Source organism: Cavia porcellus, unplaced genomic scaffold (genome assembly GCF_034190915.1).
Source record: "Cavia porcellus strain 051 isolate PalLab524CR breed Dunkin Hartley unplaced genomic scaffold, mCavPor4.1 scaffold_1, whole genome shotgun sequence".
NCBI classification, from domain to species: domain Eukaryota; kingdom Metazoa; phylum Chordata; class Mammalia; order Rodentia; family Caviidae; genus Cavia; species Cavia porcellus.
The window spans coordinates 172,823,615-172,843,842 of record NW_026947484.1 but is presented as its reverse complement, the minus strand read 5'-3'; the positions used below and the strand labels follow the sequence as shown (position 1 = coordinate 172,843,842).

At 38.0% G+C, this 20,228-nt stretch overlaps 2 long non-coding RNA genes across 3 annotated transcripts in view; both read left to right on the top strand.

Moving 5' to 3' along the window:
* Positions 1 to 8,588, top strand: part of LOC134473643 (uncharacterized) — a 47,128-nt gene extending 38,540 nt beyond the window's left edge. Inside the window, exon 3 of the long non-coding RNA XR_010043995.1 lies at positions 7,337 to 8,588. This is a non-coding gene — a long non-coding RNA (uncharacterized LOC134473643). The remainder of the gene's footprint in view (positions 1 to 7,336) is intronic.
* Positions 8,589 to 16,275: 7,687 nt separating this feature from the next.
* Positions 16,276 to 19,390, top strand: LOC106025471 (uncharacterized). 2 transcript variants are annotated; one of them, XR_010043991.1, is made up of 3 exons: positions 16,276 to 17,537; positions 17,798 to 17,966; positions 18,119 to 19,390. It is a non-coding gene; the product is annotated as an uncharacterized LOC106025471 (long non-coding RNA). The 2 variants fall into 2 exon arrangements; XR_010043979.1 differs by having other exon boundaries at positions 16,276 to 17,966.
* Positions 19,391 to 20,228: the final 838 nt, after the last annotated feature.

Sequence of the window (20,228 nt, the reverse complement as noted above, 5' to 3'; positions counted from 1 at the left end):
AATCCCGCTGGCGTTAGTTGACCACCACTTCTTAATCCACAACAGCTAGTCAAAAATTGAGGGTAGCACAACATTTATTTTTGTAATTACTTAATTTAAAAATATTTTCACTTCTTCAAAGTTTTTTTAATTATGTACATAGATAAAAAAGTTACTAATGACAAGAAGACAAACATTTATTATCTTACATAATTGTCCATTATTTGGCATTTTTTGTGGCAAGAGCACCTAAAGTCTGCTAAGTATGAATCCCAAATTCAGCAGTTTTGCTATCTGTAGTCCTTGCAGTGAACATTAGAACTCCGGATTTTCTCATCTACATATCTGCTGCTTGGTAACTTCTGATCTACTTCTCTCCATTCCCACTTTTACTGTCAATAACTACTGTTTTGTTCTTTTAGTGTATTTAAAACTTTTCCTAGATTCCGTGTGTATATAAGGTGATGAAATATTTTTCTTTTTGTACGTGACTTATTTCATTAGTATAACTGCCTCTAGACTCATCTACATTGTGGCAAGCAGCAATATCTCTTTTTTATTTTAAAGAACAAAGAATATATATATGTATATATATATATATATATATATATATATATATATGTGTGTGTGTGTGTGTGTGTGTGTGTGTGTGTGTGTGTGTAGAGAGAGAGAGAGAGAGAGAAAGAGAGAGAGACAGAGTTTGCTGAAAAATGTATACATACTTTAGGAAAAAAAAAACTTGTATAAATACTTTAACTCTAAATTTACGCAGATGTCTGAGATTAATGCAAATACCTTTGGCCTCTACAATTACAAGAGGTCCTCAGAGTGGTACCAATTAAGTTCCAGACATTTATTAGTACTAAAATCTACTGCTTGGGTAACTATGGTCATTGAGGTTGCTGCACATGGTTTTTCAATGGCTTCTCTAAAAGCTGGTAGTGTAGTGAATTTTCGGTGATGTATCCTCTACAGTCCTTTACATGTTGGCAACATCATCTGGTGAGGAAACATCATATTTTTCTTTTCCTGAAGTGTGCACACATGTTCTGGAAGACTATCTCTTTATATATCAGTTATTTTGTCTTTTGTCCATTGTTCATTTATTGATAAGGGAGACGAAGAGGAGAATCACAGGGCTTTTAATGCCACCAAACTGCCACCAAATTGAATTAAACAAGCATATTGATAGGAAACTGAGCATGGACACTAACTTGTTTTTTGAGAAGGGATCTCTTTATGTTGCCCACTCTGGCCTCAAACTTCTAGGTTTCCTGCCTCAGCTTCCCAAGCAGCTGATGCTACAGGTGCACACCACGTACCTGCCTAGGAAATGACTGTTCCACAATGTTAAGATATCCTCACTCTGTCCACAGGCCATCTTGTAGGACTTCGAAAGAGTACTATTCTTTTACCCACATTTTGGAAAAATTATTCAGAAAAACTATTGTTTTCAAGTTCCAAAACATCATAAAATTGCATGTACAGTCATCCCTCAGTATCCATGAGAGCTGCTTTCAGGAACCCCTGCACATCCAAAATCCCTTGAAATAGCACCCTATTTCACATAACCTACTTACAAGAAAAATATACCTATCTTCAGTATAGGGCAGTCTTATTATTCAAACATTTGACCCAATGTTGGCTAATCCAAGGACAAGGAACATATGAATATGGACCACTGACTGTTTTTATTTGTATGAAGTAATATAACTTACGATAAAGTCCAAGTTTTTAAGAATTGTTTGTAACATAACAGCTTGTGGGTATTGAAAGATGTTTGGTTAAAGGATTATAAAGCTCTGCCCTATTTGTTGGGCCATCATAGTTACCAAGTGACTAGGTCTGCCAAAAGATTATCATCTCCAAGTTTATAGATCAGGAATGTGAAGCCTGTAGGCTGACCAATACCCTGAAGATTACTCTGTGTGATGGGCAGAGCTGGAGTTAGAATCTGGGTCTCCTGATTAGGATTCCTCTGGACCTCTATTGTCCTGAGATGCCTACATGGAATTAGTTTCCAGAACTATCATGCATGGCTATTGTACCAGCTGGTGCTTAAGCAGGTGTTGTGGGACAGGACCCAACAAAAATTCGAGGGAGCATTAGAGGCCCAGTGCATGGTTCGCAGGAGAGGATCTTTGAAGAATTTGAGCAGCTAACAGAGTGTTATCAATCAACTAAAGCAGCTGCCACAGCAATCAAGATTAGAGAAGCACCCTCATTGGATCCTGCAGGCTGTCTCAGTTCAGGATCTAAATTTGCTGTTCCACAAAGAACAAGCACACTCAAGTGTACACACACACACACACACACACACACACACACACACCATAACACACGTGCTATCAAATGCTCTTCAAACCATGCCCCAGTGCCACAGGACATGCTAGAATGGCAGTTTCCAAAGGAACACGTATATCCTAATATCTCCAACACTCAACCAGCTTCACAACTGCTAACTCCCTCCTTGGCTCCCTGACATTTTAAAATTTTTGTTGAGAATACTTTTGGGTCTTCATACATCTTGAATTTTCCCAAGACGAAAGAGGAAAAAAAAAGTGTATTTTGATGCACAGAAATGCATGGAGTCTTGCGATTCTCTGCCCAAGTAGAATTTTTATGAGTGTTGAATGACAAAATATTCAGACCAGATGGAAACCAAACATGTAAAAGCACTTTGAAGAAGTAGTTTGGTAGTCGTTTCTACACAAAAGAGCACTCCTTTTTCTCAGCTATATTCTTATCTTAAACACTGTTCCACTGGACTAACAGTTTCCATTGTCTTCTGAAGACCTCTTCAAGTCTTGGAATGCAGAGCTCTGGATACAGAGTTTTCATCAGTTGGAAGAGAGACCGAGATACAGAGGGGACAAAAACGGCTACAAGGACATTGGTGAGTCACTAGTAGACAGGAGACTAGTCAACCTCACAAATGAGGTCGTGCTTCCTCTGGAATCAAACTCAAAGCAAGTCGCTGGTTTTGATTTCTTTCTTTCTTTTGGTTTTAAAACAGTAAACGGATCGCTCTCCTTTCATTTCTCCACTTAGCTCCCTTCCAGTTTTGAAATCAGTTACATTCCAGGGAAGTGGAGATCTAGTGATAAAGAACTTGCTTCAAGTTTCATACTCAAAACCATTTTTACAATTTGCTTGTAAAATTCTGAAAACTGTTCTCACAGTGGAAAGTCTGATGAAGTCAAATGCTAAATGGAGCAATTAGAGGGACATTCAGACCTTCTCTTGAAGACGTTCCTGTCCTCCTGGCATCACATTCACAGGTCTTTCCTGGCATGGTGCAGCCTCCTGGTACTTTCTGATGTCAGCACATGGATTGTTCTGCCAGATGTGAGGCCCAATGACTCATCAAAGCCAAGCAGCTGTATGGAGAGAGTGCGAAGCCACCAAGAGCAGAGGATAGGCTCATGTACCAGAGCCAGCGTCTGGGGTCTGTATAATGTTCATCCAGAAAAATGGCTTTTATTATTAACAATCAAACACTATGTAAAATACCCAAAATTTGAGAGTTTCATTTTCAATGCAAAAATTTGGATTTTGTATATGAGATCTTGACTAGGCAAATATGACTAGAGATACTAGTGAATAGATGACAATAACAGGAATAATATATTCACAACAAGCAACATTTATTAACCATTTGTAATGTAACATGTGCCGGTCACATCGCTGACAGATTTACTTCTCATGGAGCCATGAAGTGTCTCGTTGCTAATAGGATTTTGCTTACGTGTTTCAGTAGCTCTCTAAGTTATGATGATCTTCACATACATTTATTAATTCAACAGATACCTCTTTTATATTGAATGCCAGACATGATTCCAGGTCCTTAGAATCCAAAATATTCGAGCAAGACATACATTCCTCCTGCTCCAGTGCTTATGGTCCACTGAGCAGAATTCAGTAACAGTAATATGATTCTCCAAAATGACAATGAAGTGATGATGAGGAAGAGACTAATGAGGAGAATGCAGATCTTTTGTCAAAAAGGAAAGGAAAACCCTGCTTTTGCTGCTGAGTTTCCAGGTAAAAACTGGACTGAAGACCATTCCAGGTAGAGCTCTAGGATGGCATGATGTGGCCCTCATGTGAGAAGTGGCCTGTTGTGACTTTGGATACTGGGAGAGTAATAAAGGATGAGATTGCTGAGATTAGCAGAGGCCAGAAAGGGAAGTGAGGTGAGGGAGATATTCATCTGTTGGTCTGTTTGTATCTGTCTGTTCATGAACTCATCCATCTGTCCATCCACCTATCTGTCCATCAGCTAGGATGTGCCAGCAATTCTAGGTTTGGAGATGTGATAGTTAACATAACTGACAAAGCCTCTAGTTTTGTGGATATCTGATAAATGCAATAGTGAAAACAAAAGCAAACTAGACCAGAGCTACAATTTTATTTTAGGTGAGATGATTTTACCTAGGAATCCTCTTTGACAGAGGGAGAAATAAGATGAGGAAATAGCCACATGTTCTGTGTTATACAGAAAAGAAAGCTTGGTGAATAAGATTTTTTGAAATACAGGAAAATGCAGTTGCTGTCATGGGGCCATTTGACAGAACTACCTTCCGTGTGTGTGTGTGTGTGTGTGTGTGTGTGTGTGTGTGTGTGTGTGTGTTTATGTGTGTGTGGTGCGGTGTGGTATTGTGTGTGTTACATGTATGATGACCAAATACTTTCACAGATTACATAAAATCAAGGAAAGCTCAGCCTAAGTCATGTAAGCAAGAACAATCTGGAGATTTCAGGTTACTAAAGTTTCTCTGGGTTTGGAAAGTGACAGAGGCAGTGCTTAAGGAAAGAAAGTTGCCAGTCAGATGAAATTTCATGTGTTTTAGACATGAGTCTTTGGTGTCTACACACTAGGAATCAGTTACACCTGGTAGACTATGATGGCATTTTCAGAACAGTATTTTTTTGCTCGGTTAAAAGCAGACATTCACAAAAGAGTAAGAGACAGTTAAGACCAACAAAAGGCAGTAAGAATTCATAGGCAGAGCTGAAAGTTGAAGTTTAGTTACCTTGTATAGGCAACTGCAGTGTCACCATAAAAGCCTGATGATCTAGCCACATGCTCCTCCTCTCTTGGCCGCTTCATCTTCCTCTTTCCCTTTTTCCAGCATAATTTCTGTTGCTTGAAAAGAGTTAAAAGAAAGTAGAACTCCACACATGATTATGGTTACTTATTACGATGTAAGGAGAGTGGGAAAGACTTCTTGTCATGTCTTTGAAATATCTAAAAATCAATGAAAAAAATGGTATAACTGAGTTTTAAATGGCTCTCAAGAGGAGTAAAGTATTTATTACTGAATGTGACAATTCACAGATTAATTTCAAACATTTGAGGTTTCTTAATTTTAAAGGGTACGAAGAGAACTGGGTGATTTATTGAGTCTTTCACAAGTATGATCCAGAGAAGAAAAATGATGTGTCGTTGCCCATGGCCCTGAAAACTGCTCACACATTTGTCTATGATGCTTTTGCCCATTCATCCAGGAAACATTTATGAAACACTCAAAATGACGTGAAGATGAACAGACAAGGCATGACTTCTGTTCTTAATATGCTCACAGTCTGCTTACAGACAAGGAAATAGGAAATTATTTTTAAAAATTGGTGTCAAAAACAAAGGTGGTGTCAGTGCAAGATGCTAGTAAAGATCAGGTGATTTGGGATGAGAAGAAATGACCCCAAGACATATTAGGGAGCTTGGGGATGGGGGTCTCATAAATACTAATCATTACGCTAATCTCAACGAAGAAGAGTATAGGCAGTTTTTCAGGCAGAGAAAGTGGCAAGAAGTTTTTCAGCAGGAAGAAATTGTGTGTGTCCGTGCATCTACTGAGGGATGGCGGGGCAAGATTCTCTCAGGAAGTCCAAAGAAATTGGCAGAACTGAGTCTAGACTGCATATTCAGTCAAGTAACAGAAGTGAGTGAAGTGGGAGATAGAAGGTCCATAGTAGGATTCAAAAGCATACAAGACAAAATTAAGGGAAGCCTGGCGACAATAGTAGCAAACTTGGATTTGAAGCTGAGGGATCTATAAACATCAGTTAAAGAGTCTGACTAAAACACTCAAGTTTTGTTGTGCTCCTATTGAATGTAGAATAACTGTGATCACATGACATTGTTTCTCAGTGAGTACAGCAGAAGAGCAAGCCTAGAGCAAGTGACTACAGTTTACGCAGTGTTGGGAAAGTCACAATGCTAGTTCTCAAAGTACAAATGTGGACCTTTACGAGAGCAATCAAGTAATTTCAGTATGAAACGTTATACTTTTAAAAGACAAGGAAAGCAAATTTTCAGAAGTGAAAACGTCCCATTATACTCCCAAGCTATCATACATCAGCTACTCTGGAATCACGACCACTGTCAAATGTCTTTTCGCATTCTTGAAAGAAACATTTCAGTTTTAGTTCCTCAGTGGTGCCTAATGATGTGGACACAGGGGACCCTCTATAAATGCACAAGGAGTTGACCTGCGGATGACCTAGTCAAGTGGAGTATGAGCTCATTTGAATATTTTCCTAACCCTATGTGTCGAATATGAGGGCTGACAGTATGACAAAGTCAAGTCACTAACAACCATGTGGCAAGGGGTTAATGCAGCAGTTAGCGCGTGCTGAGGACTTGCTCCCCGGTGTACACATCATTGAGCTTAATCCTCGTTCTCTTTTCCCTGTATCAGTCATACTGAAGTTGACTGAGTTTACCCAACATGCCCAAGCTAATGTAGATAAAGACTAGAAAAGCAGGACATAAACCCAGGACTACTTGGTGTGGAGATGCGATAAGAAAATTAAAGCCTAACTAGCCTTTTCTGAGAAAGGCAGTGTGAGTGCACACTAACACAATGCAAGGAAAAATAAAAACAGCTGAGATCCTGTTGTTTACCCAGACAAACACCATGGATGGAAGGAGACAGAGGAATGCAGGTTTACTGATTGCTTATGCCCCTACCTAAGTGAAGAAAGCCAGGTGTACCAGTCACTTGGGGCTCTTTGTTGTAGGGAGACAAGAGCCCCTTTGCCACTGCATTTCAACCTATTTTGGGTCCCTTTGTATTTCATCTTTATTACCCCTTATTCAGATACAAGCTTGTAAAATAGCCCCCATAATTTGGCATTAGAGGCTAGGCATTTTTTCTCCAATGCAGACTCCAAATATTGCTTTTCATGAAAGAAAAAGAACATTTGTTCCTTTTGCTGCAGAGGAGAGAACACTGACCAAGACCTGTCCCATGATGGGAAGGAATAGGACTTTGGCAGGATTTTATGACCACTACAGCTCTCAGAGAAGAAAGCTGGCTTTTTATTTTTTTATTTTTTTATTTTTTGCCAGGCTATGGTCACTTATCCTTGGAAATGAATGACTGATGTGGAAATGTGAGCAACCATCTCTCAAGGGGTATGTAGAATAATTTCTGTAATTAAATATATTTGCTTCTATCTCTGTCATCTTGAGATCTCTGCATAATGACAACAGCTCCTGATATACAGATAATATTTCACATTAGACAAAACATTTGCATGAAACATGTTAGTTGGTCCCATGTGGCATCTCTCTTAGAAGAAGTAGCTGCTGTTGAAAGAAGTAGCGTAACTTGTCCAGGGATATACAGAGGGAATGGAAGACTGGGGAATTAAGGCTAGTCAAATACTTCAAAGACGAATGTCCCTTTCTGCAGGGACAGTGTCTTCTGCATTGGAGCAAGATCTCCATTCTTCAGAGTAGTGTCGTGCAGAGAGGGAGCCTCTTCCCATCGTGTGAGCCAGAGGCCAAGGCTATTTCCAGACAGCTGTCCCTTTCTGTGTGGACCAGTATTACCGAGGCTTGGACTTCTTCCTGGGGACAAAGACCCCTTCAAAATCTTCTTTAATCATCTTCATCAGTACAATAGTTTCATTCCTGGCCAACTCTGCTCTATATCCATAGGCTATTTATCTATATGCAGAGGTATCAGAGTGCTGAATTTTACCTCAAATCATTCATGTCTGGGTTATTCTTCCTGACATGTGAATCCAGAGTACAGACTGAAGTCCACTTCTGCAGCCATGCAGGGCCTAGCCCTATTTAGCAGGCAGCATGCTGACTCCTCACTGTGGAAAGCCTGTCCCTGTGCTAAGTGTAAACAGATGTCCCCAGTGCCAGATTGTGGGGCCAACCACCCACTTTGCACAAACATGCATCATCAGGCCACAATCTGAAGGTGTAATGAAGTCATCCTGCTTCCCATAAAAGCGTGAGTGAACCAGGGTTTGTGGGTATAGGAAAGCTTGTCAGAATGGCCATGTCAGAGCAAAATTTGTGTGGTTTAATGGAGTAAGAATGCTAAAGTAGGCCAGTGAAAATTCTCCTTAAAACTGGTCCTCTGACATCTGAGCACTTTCAATCCTGTGCAAATGAGATAGTGAGATTAGGAGGCAGGAGTGACTTCCTCAGGCTCTCACAGCAATCCTGTGGGTTAGGGTTAGGGTTAGTGACTGTCAAAAACCAGCACACCCAGTCCTGTACTCACCCACTGTGCAAAGATGATGGCCCCACTAGTTTTCTAATAAGCTCTGTGTTTCTTATGTCTGGAATCTTAAGGGTTTTAGGGGTAACTTTTTAAAGCCACATGTACTTTCCTAGAATATAGTGATAATTAATAATTAATAATTTATTAAAGTCTGGAATCTTAAGGGTTTTAGGGGTAACTTTTTAAAGCCACATGTACTTTCCTAGAATATAGTGATAATTAATAATTAGTAATTTATTAAAGGTATATGACATCAGTAATATATAAATTATCTCATTTAGTAATCCTACTTCATTTAGTAATTATCTCATCAAGTAATCCTACCATCATATGAAGTAAATATTTTTCACTTTTCATTTTTTTATTGTTATTTTTTTACTTAAAGAAAAAGAAAAAAAAGACAAAACTGAAAAAAAGGGTAGAGGTAATACTAGTTTCAAAGAAAAATATTAACACTGAGAAATACTAGTTGATGAGTTACATATTGTCCTATTAGAAATAGTTCAAGTTACAAAATTAAAGCCTCAAATGTAGACAGATACTGAAACAATCACAGTACAAACCATTCTGTTCAACGATCTAAGGAAAACTTAATATTCTATTCTATCTTATGCTATGAAACATACATATAGTTATATTCTTTAGAGCACTTTCACTTCCTTTCACTTTCACAATTTCTAGTATACATTTTGGATCTTATTACTCTTTCAGTTTTTTGTATTTTTTACACTAGAGAGAATGTGATATTTACATATGTGTGTCTTATTTATTTCACTTATGAGGATAGTCTCAAGTTGTCTCCATTAACCTATAAAGGCCTCAAGATCATCCTTTTTATAGGTGAGTAATATTCCATTGTATAAAAATACCACTTTTTTGTGTGTGTGTGTGTGTGTGTGTGTGTGTGTTTATCAATACCGGGGATCGAACTCATGACTGCCTGCTTCCAAGGCAGGTGCTTGTGCCGCTGAGCGAAATCCCCAGCATCCATTCTTCAGTTGATGGGCATTTAGGTTGTTTCCCAGATTTAGCTATTACAAATTGTGCTGCTATGAACACGGGTGCACAAATATTACTGTGATATGACCTTTTCAGTTTTTCTGAGAAAACACCCAGGAGAACAATAGCTGGACTGAATGGAACTTCCAATCCTTGTCTTCTGAGGAAACTCTGTATTGATTTCACAGTAGCTGTACCAGTCTACACACCCACCAACAGTGGAACAGTGTTCCTTTCTCCCTGCAGCCTTGCCAACATTTATTATCAGGTGATTTCTTGATGGCAGCCATTCTTTCTGGAGTGAGATGAAATCTCAGTGTTTTAGTTTGCATTTCTCGAATGACCAGTGATGGTGAACATTTCTCCATGTATTTATTTGCCATTTATATATCTTCATCTGAGAAATGTGTGTTCATTTCAGATGCCCATTTTTGGAAAGGGTCTTTAAATTTGGGAGCTTGATGTTTTTCAAATCTTTATATATTCTGGATATAAGTCCTTTGTCTGAGGGATTGCTGACTATAAAGGAATGGTCTTGTTCCTGATTTTGAAGTAAAAGGCTTTCAATTTTTGTCCATTTACTTTAATGTTGGCTGTTGGTTTGTTATATATGGATTTATGAGATTGAGGTAGACATCATCTATTTTGAGTTTCTGTAGGGCTTTTCTCATTAACAAGTGTTGGACTTTATCAAAAGATTTTTCTGCATCTATTGAGATGATCATGTGAAGTTTGTTTTTGGCTCTGTTGATGTGATGTATTACATTTATTGATTTGTGTATGTTAAACCATCTCTGAATTCCTGGAATGAATCCCACTTGGACATGATGTAGAATCTTCTTGATGACTTGTTGCATTCTATTTGCCAGTATTTTATTGAGAATCTTTGCATCAATGTTCATTAGTTGGATTGGCCTATAGTTCTCATTTTTGATTGGGTCTTTCTCTGATTTTGGTATCAGAGTGATGCCTCTAGGAATGAGTTAGGTTGATTGCTCCTCTGTCAATTTCTTTGAAATGTTTAAGGAGTATTGGAGTCAACTCTTATCTAAATTTCCTGTAGATTTCAGCCATGAATCCATCAGGACCTGGACTTTTCTGGGTTGGTAAATTTTTAATCACATTTTCAATTTCAATAGATGATATTGAGTTATTCAAAATTGCTATATCTTCTTGATTGAGCTTTGATAGTTCATATGTTTCTAGAAATCTGTCCATTTCCTCTGTGTTTTCTACCATATATGAGTAGAGATGTTTCTAAGTATTTATTCATGATCTTTTGAATTTCCATGGGATCTGTAGTGATTCATATCTTTTCAGTCTTTCCTGAGTTAATTTGAGTTTTTTCTTTCTTTTTCTTCATAAGATTGGCTAGAGGTTTATCAATTTTGTTTATTCTCTCAAAATACTAGCTCTTTGATTCATTAATTCTTTGTATTGTTTTTTAGTCTCAATTGCATTAACCTCTGTTCTGATCTTTACAATTTCCTCTCGTTTATGAGTTTTGGTTTGACTTGCTCTCCCTTTTCTAGAAGCTTAAGATGTAGCATCAGGTTGTTTATTTGTGCTCGCTCTTGATGTGACAATTTATTGCTATGTATCCTCATTTTCATTGAATTGTAGATATTGCTTTATTTCTTCTTCAATTTCACCTGTAGCCCACTGGTTGTTCAGAAGGTTTTTTGTTTAATTTCCACATATTTATGCCAGTTTTGTGATTTCTTTTGCCATTAGTTTCCAATTTCAGTGCACTATGATCAGCTATTATGCATGGGATAATTTCAATACCTTTGCCTTTACTTAACAATGTTTTATGGATTAATATATGGTCTATTTTGGAGAATGTCCCGTGCACAGCTGAAAAGAATGTGTATTCTGATATGACTGGGTGGAATACTCTGTAAACATCTACTAAGTCCAATTGCTCACAGGTATGATTCAGTTCTATTATTTTCTTGCTGACTTTTTGTCTAGTTGATCTATCTCTTTGTGACAATGGGGTGTTAAAGCCCTGTGTTATAATTGTGCTCTTGTGTATTCAGTTTTTCATGCCCATTAGTATCTATCTTATATAGTTGGATGCTCCTGTATTTGGTGCATATATATTTTTAATTGTTAGTTCGTCTTCTTGAAGTTTTCCAGTAACAATTGTGTAGTGACCTTCTTTATCTCTTTTAATCATTTTAGGTTTGAACTTCACATTGTCTGCAACAAAATAGCTATCTCTGCTTTTTTCTGGGTTCCAGTTGCATGGAATATTGTTTTCTAGCCTTTGAATTTTAACCTATGAGTTTCCTTTTGGGTCAGATGTGTTTCTTGTATACAGCATATTGTGGGACCCAGTTTCTTGATTCATTCTGTCAACATTTTTCTTTTGATAGGTGAATTGATGCCGTTTACATTTATGGATATAACTGATATGTACTGGCTCAACTTTACCACGTTATGTTTATGTTGTTTGTTTTCTGCTTTCCCTCATTGTTTAATTGCTTGCCCTACCTGGTGGTATCTTTCTGCTGTTGTTCTAGAGATTATGGTCATTTTTGTCTCTATCTAGTATGTCTTTCAATACTCTTTCTAAGGTGGTTTGGTGAACATAAATTTCTTTAGTTCTTTGTTGTGGAAGTATCTTATTTTTCCATTAAGTTTGAAAGACAGTTTTGCTAGGAACATAAAAGTCTGGGTTGAAAGTTGTTCCCTTGCAGGGATTGAAATACTTTACTCCAAGCTCATCTTAACTTGAGGGTTTGTGCTATAAAGTCTACCATGATTCTGCTGGGTTTTCCTTGTTAGGTGAGTTGTGTCTTTTCTTTAGTAGTTTTTATCTTGTATATCTGGTATTCTAATTATCATGTCTGAGTATAGATTTATGTTGGCTGTGACTCTTTGGCATTCTATACGCCTCACTTCTCTGTATATCGGATTTTTTCCCCAAGTTTGGGAAATTTTCTGCTATTACTTCTGTGAATAGCTTACCTATGTCATTTGCATTGATTCCTGCATCTTCATTGATGCTTATTAGCTTATATTGTTTCTCTTGGTATCATTCTGAAGCTGCTATGTTGTCATTTCATGTTGATTTGTTGTTTTTAAAAGTTCTACTCTTTCATGATTGCTAACTGTGATCCTGTCCTCAAGGTCTGAAATTCTATCCTCAGCTTCATTTAAATGATTTTTCTAGCTTTCAGTAGAAGTTTTTGTTTCTTGGATATCTCTTTGAATTTGTTTCATTGATTCTGCTTGCTTTCTATATTGTTCATTCAAGGTTTCAATCAATTTCCCATGTTCTTGTATTTTTTTTTTAATCTATTTCTTCTCTGGCTTTGCTGATCAACTCCTATACTAAGGTTGTTATTTCTGTCTTTACATGGGAAACTATGTGTAATATGATTTCCTCTATCACCTCATGGATTTGTTTCTTTATTTCATTTGCTATTTTTTCAGAGATTTGTGGGGTGTGACTTTTAAAATCCTCTATTTCAATGTTGCCTGTACTTGCTCCTGATGGGCTACATGTTTGAGATTGCATTTTGCTTTTTCTTTTCACCCTTTGGGCAATTATTTGGTCTTTCAATCCCCATAGTCTCAAGTAATGGTCATGTGCATCTTAGAGTCCTATTGTGTGGCTGATGTTTGTCTGATTGCTGAATCCACAATGAAGAGGAGGGCCAGTCACCTGAATTTCTCCTGCAAAGCTTGTTGGGTGAGTCCTATATTTTTCCTGGGCTGACAAGCCTAGCAGTATTGATGTAGGTCTACTCTTAGTTCCTGCTGCTACTTTGTCTTTAGGTTATTTCAGGACACCAAATCTCCCTGTATATAGCGTTTGTATTGGCAGAGGCACTTCTGTGTCCCTACTGTGTTCCTGTATGTCTCATAAGCCCATTTAATTTTCTTCAATTTGGGAGAGGCCTTACTGGCACACTCCTCACCCTGCCTGATGTTCTCTATGGGGAAGAGGGAGTCACCCACACTCTTTCCAGATTTGCCAAGGATTTACAGTTAGTTGGAGGGAGCTTTACTACTCCCCCTATTTACCCACTGCAGACCTCTGTTTTAGGGGCATACTCACCACACTGACTAGAGCCTGCTGAGATCCTCTGTTTGGGTGAGGCAGTGACTGAATCTCCCATCAAACTAGCATGGTTAATCCACTGTAGTCCAAGGTTCCTGGAGAAATGGTGGGAGCTGGAGATCAACAGCAGTATTAGGTCCAGGAGATAGGGGGTTCTCTAGAGGTGAGCTGGTGTCCTTGATTGGGGTGTCCAAGGGTACATGGGAAGTGTGCAACATGGTGGCATAGGTGGTCTGGAACCAAGGGTTGGGCCAGAGTCTTCAGTCCAGGCATCCATGGGACATGTGGGAAGTGCATGGAGTGGAGGCATAGGCAGTCTGAGGCTGAGGGGTGGTTGGTGGTGGTGGTCAGGGTGTCTGCAAGGCCTTCACTTTTCATTTTAGAGGAGAGAAAAACTGCTACTTAAGAATGATATTTCCCAAGGACATAGAAAAAAATTGTAGAAGTTATTTACTTTCCATGTACAAGAAAACAGTTATAATTCAGCACTGCTATTGTGCCTCTATTCAGAAAATCTAGATATTTTCAACCATCCACATATAAGAATTCAAACTCATTTTCTAAACCTAAAGTCACCGCAGGAAGCAGAAAGAAATAATATATAAAAGAGTTAAAGGCAAACTCCAGTGTTCTTTCAAAGAAGGCTTCCAGAACTTACTTAATATACTTCTGATTTTAACCTATCCTTCAAGCCTTCACCACGTGTCCAACTTAGCTACAAGGAAATTGGGGAAATTAATCTCTATTTTTAAAAATTGTGGGCCAATGTATGAACTGGTGTGATGGCTAAGTCTTATTATGTCAACTTGATTGGCTTTGGGAGCTCTCCATGGGGTTGGTGGAGCACACTTCTGGGTGCACCCGAGTGAGTAATGGAGATGGCCATGGGTGTTATATCTGATAGCTTGGTCCATCCTTTTTGGCACTGTTCCCCTACTCTACTTCTGCATCACCATGAGCTAAGCAGCTTTTTCACCACACTATTTTTCAGCTTTGCAACCCTCTGACCATTGACTCTGACCATTGACTAAATCTCCTTAAAACATTATCCCAGTTAAACTTTTCTCTCTTTAAATTGCAAGGTATTGGGTATTATACTCAGCAATGGGAAAGTTAACTCACACAACCAAGTTTTGTGTTTTTCTACTAGAACTGGAGAGAGGATATTGAAGGAAGTTAGCAGTAGAGATAATATTTAAGCAGCTACTACAGTAGCCTTGTAAAATATAGGCAAGAATATAGGGACAAGATTGAAGATACGAACCTGAGAATGGTTACAGTAAAAAAAAGAAAAAGAAAAAGAAAAAAAAAAACCCTAGGGAAGTGTTCTTCTTTTCAAATTACCTAAGCTTTTCTTAATTAGAGGACTTACTCTGTACTTTATTTCCTCACTACTGAGTCAGAGGAAGGTGCATACCTCTTTTAGCAAATGAGTCCTACCTGAAAATGGGCAAACCTGTTGAGTTATGCAGAATGTACCACAGTATGTAGTCACTTTAGAATGCATCCTTTCATTGATTCATAGCTCTGTTCATTGTACTTGTGATCTCAGCTAACTATATCAGATTTATTATTGTGGTTATCCATAGAGCCAGACTAGCTAAGAGAAAGTTTCTGTACATTCCATTCTGGTAATAAGATTTAACATGCTTTATCTGTTAGATATGCATTGAATTAGTTTAATACTGTGAGCTTTAGAACAACCAAAATAATTAATTTAAAAATTCAGCTATTGATCTAATTTCATTTTGTCTGGTTTCCCAGTTAGTAGACTTCATTACCACGCCATGCCCTGATCTGTTCCTTATACTGTTCATTTTCGAGTAAGACAGGTGAAAGGGTCACAACAATCTTGCTGAATGCACCTAATAGACAGTAGCAGAAGAATAAACTTGAAGGTAGAAAAATTTAGTCTTGGCTTTTGATTATACTTGTCCATGTATACATCCAGGCATTGCTTTTAAGAATTTATTTCTGATAATTCAGCGTATATTCATTGCTTACTCAGTACTTGCTAGCCTCATTCTTAACTTTTTCCATATCTGTGTTTTCAATATTTAAAATTCTGTTTATCTTTCCTTAAATAGACTCAGGTTGAGCTAACCCCATACTAGGCAATTAGTTGCATAAAACTACAGCTCTATATTCCTGGATGTTTTGCCACACATACCAATCAAATACCCATTAAAGTGGTTATATATATATATATTTCTTGTACCACTTCAAATTCTGTCCCAAACTATTGTGTGAAGCATTCCACACACAGACAAACATTGGTCTGAAGACACAGACACAGACTGAGAAGTTCAAATCCAGATTTGAACCAGTCACTAGATCTCTGTGGGCTTTCTTCACCTTCTATGTTGAATAAAGACAGTGCCTAACTTATTATAATAATTTACTTGGTCTGTATATGGAAAATTTTAGGCACCATATTTTACTGTGAGAACCTAATCTATATGCATGTATATTGAAGATCTTGCAATGAGGTTTTCTTCTTTAATACAAAAACTTTTAATGAGATCTACAAGTTAATTCTGATGAGCATGCTAGAAACTCAGTTTTGTTTATGGACTCATGAGCTTTTTCCTCCTTCTGGGCCTGTAAGGTGACTAAGAGACTTTAGGAAACTTTCAATTGGCTCCTCCCAGTTAGCTCTGCTAAGAGAACCTTAAATCTAGAGATCCTGGATTCAAGGGAAAGAAACCATGGTCTTCTTCCAAGATTTAAAGCAGAGATTTGAATTGGGAAGTGCCACTGTTTTCTGGGCTATATTGGAATAATTCCTCTGCTACTGGCTGTAGGGATTATTGCTTACAAATACAGGCCTAACAACTCATTTGAGATCACTCAAAGTGCAGGATGACCAAATGGGTCTTTAAAAGCAGTATAGAATCAACTGAGTGCCTACTCAGTATAACAGCATTAGACTCAAAGCAGGGTTGCAGACGATAGCACAGTTTGCCTGAGCTTTCCATTCATACATCTGGTTTCCTTTTGAAAAAGGCCCTCAAACCTCATAAAACTCCAGCCTTTTGAATCAAACCACAAATTCCTTATAGCTAACCTCAGCAAAACTCCTCGCACATTCTGTATACTTACTTCCACTAGCTCTCAATCCTCTTCTATTTTTCCATCTCCACTAAGTTAGTCAGAGCCAAACTTGCAAGAATAAATCATGGTTTTTCCTTCTCAATTCACTTCATATTAATAAAAATTATGGTCATTTTCCTGTTTTCGACCTTTGATGTACTATAGCTACCATTGATTGAGCTCCAGTTATGTGCCAAGTGCTTTTACATAGTATCCTGTTCAATTCTACAGCAACCTTGCAAGATAGGTGGTATTTTTCCAGCCTTTCCAAAGAAGAAAGAGTAATAAAGAGAAGGCATTGTTTCATTGTCTTACTCTTGCTGAGTAGTAAACCTAGTAATTCAAATTCAGTCATTATTAACTGCAATGCCTTCACTTCTAATTCCTGTCTCTATGCATGGCAGATTCATGAAAATTAGTTTTCAAACATAATTTTATATTTAAACAGCCCCTCATTTCCCCAAGTAATTACTATCTTGATTACTTCATGAGAATGACAATTGTTACTGCTCTCAGTAGCAGCTACTGTTATGTTGAATATTTTATATACCCTGGACCTTATAATCATTCTCAAGGCAAATGTTATTATATCCATTCTATAGATTTATAAAATTAGATGCAAATTTGTATGACCTGATCAAGATCACATGGTAACTGATTATTTGAAACTGCGTGTGTAATAACACAAATCCAATTGTGTACATACTGAATCTTTGAAATACTGCGGTTAACTCATTCAGTCCCCCAGCAAACTTACAAGAAGGACAATATCACCATTTGCCTTGCACACGGGAAGAAACTGAAGTTCAGACAAATGGATTGATCATTCAAGGCCACACAGCTGGCCAGTTCGAGAGGTAAGGTGTGAATCAGCATGCTCTGGGTTCTGACCCTGTGCTGGGAACCATTGCACTGTGCTGACTGCTATGAGACTGCAGTCTCTGCTCTGGATAGATATCTATGTGAATGGTTTTAAAACTGGATTATTATCTGCAGCTTTTAATTCTTTGATGAACCCATTGTGGGGAAGGACAGGACTTAATGCATGCAGTGTCTATGGTGATCAGTTATGGAAGTAGATTTTTACTTATGTCTGAGAATTTTGACTGAATTTTAGTCTCATGCAAGAGTGACCTACAAGAATTATACAGCTGTGTGAAAGCTGGAGCTTGACTTGGCAGAAAGCAGCATCATGGACTGTGGTGGTTCCCCTTCCATCAAGATTTAGCTAAATAATGAGCAAATCATTCTGGAATCTTCTGGGATGCTGGACAAGACAGGAGAAAGTAAGTATGGATCAGAATAGGGATATAACAGAGGCACAGCTGGTAGATGGAACACTGAATAGAACAGAGGTAAAATTGATGTCAGCCAGTTTTATTTTCAGGAATAAAGTGCTCAGAATGGAAATAAAGAGAGAATTTCTTTTTAATTGCAGATATCACAAGATAGAACTCAACACCTGAAGGACTCTGCAATGACAAGATCAACTCTTGGTCTATCTACAGCATATTTGATTCTCTGAACTTTTTGCAATATCTCTCCAACTATAGGGATAGATATATACTCTAGCTTAAAGTGCAATCCTCCTCTTGGAAAATTTTTGAAGCTCACATGTTTTATTTACTGATAACTGCCAGATATAAATTCACATTTAGGTTTCTTTTAATACAGGTTATTTGTTCAAGTTGCTTTCCAGTTAAGATTCTTAATTTTCTCAAAAATTCAAATAAAATTTATACCCAATATTTATTATTGATTTTGAGTAAAGCCAGAACAGCTTTTCATATCAATATTTAAAATACATGTTCCTGCCAAAAAATTATGGGAAGGTGCCCTCTAGCAATGCAGAGACTAAGAGAAGAGAAACGTGGAGGGAATCAATATTTATGATCACTTATGCACTGACAGTCATTGAAGTACTGTGTATGCACGTCTCATGTAATAGGCACTCATTATTAATAATTCTCACTTTACAGGTAAAGAAGCAAACCTAAACCTGTGAGTGAGACAGCATAGGTCACATAACTAGAATATGTATGAGCTAGAGTTTGAAAACCAATCTGTCTAATTTTAAAATGCCTTGTCTCTTGTCTCTTACCCAACCATTCTGCTGCCTCTTAGGATACAGTAAAGATAAGTCTAGGAAGACAATAAAGTTTGGGGGTCAGGAAATGCTCGTTCCTACAAGGGACAAACGAAATGCAAACCATGAAGTTCAATCACATTTTGGACACAGTGCATAGAAAATGGGCTGTCCATATTTTAAGATACTGGTGAACTTTATTTCCTTTATCTGGGTTGGAAGTAAGCTATTGACGGAAGAAGTCATTAATTTTAGTAAGAAAATATGTCATATACCATAATTTTGTGTGCCATTCATGCATTAATTTATTGAAAATTCTCTCATATAGATTTGTCATGGTTTATGTTGGTGGCCCCCAGGCCTCATAAATTTGCATTGTGCATTTGTGATTGGCTCATTGTCTAGCGCTTGGATTGGGGGTGTGAGTGCTACACTGGCCTAGGGGTGGAGTCAAGATGTAATGTAATGGCAAGAAGGTGTATCTCACTCTTTTGCCCCCAGTTTCTGCCTTGCTGTTTGCAGCCGCCATGAACTGCGGCCCAGCCATGCCACCCCGCCTTGGAGCCAACTGAGTATGGACTGAAACCTACATAAACTGTAAGAAATAAACCTTTCCTTTCCCAATTTTGGGCTTGAGATATTTTGTCTTAGCAATGAGTAAAAAGTAACAAAGACAAGATTGAAAAAAAGAGGCTCTGATTTTTTAGTCATTCCATATCTGCTGAAACTGACATGCAACTCATTTCATCCAGCGGGGAATCTGTTTCACCATGACTTTAATCTGGACACTGAATCTCAAATTGTTCAACTAAATGTGACAGAAATGACAACAAGCTAGTTTTAAGTCCTGGCTGCCAAAGATTTTGCTTTTTTCTGTTTCTCCTTCCTGCTCCTACAACCCTTTAAGCTATGGAAACAGACCAGGTCAGCATGCTGAAGGAAGAGAAAGACACGTAGACCATAGCCTTGGATGCAGAATTGCCTAGCTGAACATATCTGACTTCACGTGTCAGTAGGATCCCTAAAGAAACCAGAACAGCTGCCCAGCTGCCTAACATTGCAGACCCACAAAATAAATGGTTGTGCTTTAAGCCACTAAGTTCTGGAGTAGTTTTGTTCCAGTAGATAACTGATATCTACTCCATAAAATATACCAGGGCACCAACTTGCTAGCACAAGCCAGCACTCCAAATGTGCCCCAGCCATGCAAGCAAATAATCACAACATGGGAAATTATGTGACTAATGAAAGTAGCTTGCAAAATCTTTTTGTTAAGAATAATTCTACTTCCTCTGGAAAGAAACTACTGTTATAAGGAGCATAGTTTCAGTTGGTCCCAATAATTCTTGTGATAGTGTCATCCAAACCTCAGACTGAGCCAGTGGTCACTCACCAAGGAGTCTCGACAATTACCCAATGCTATTTATATCTATTATATGATTTCTGTTAAGCAACCTTAAAT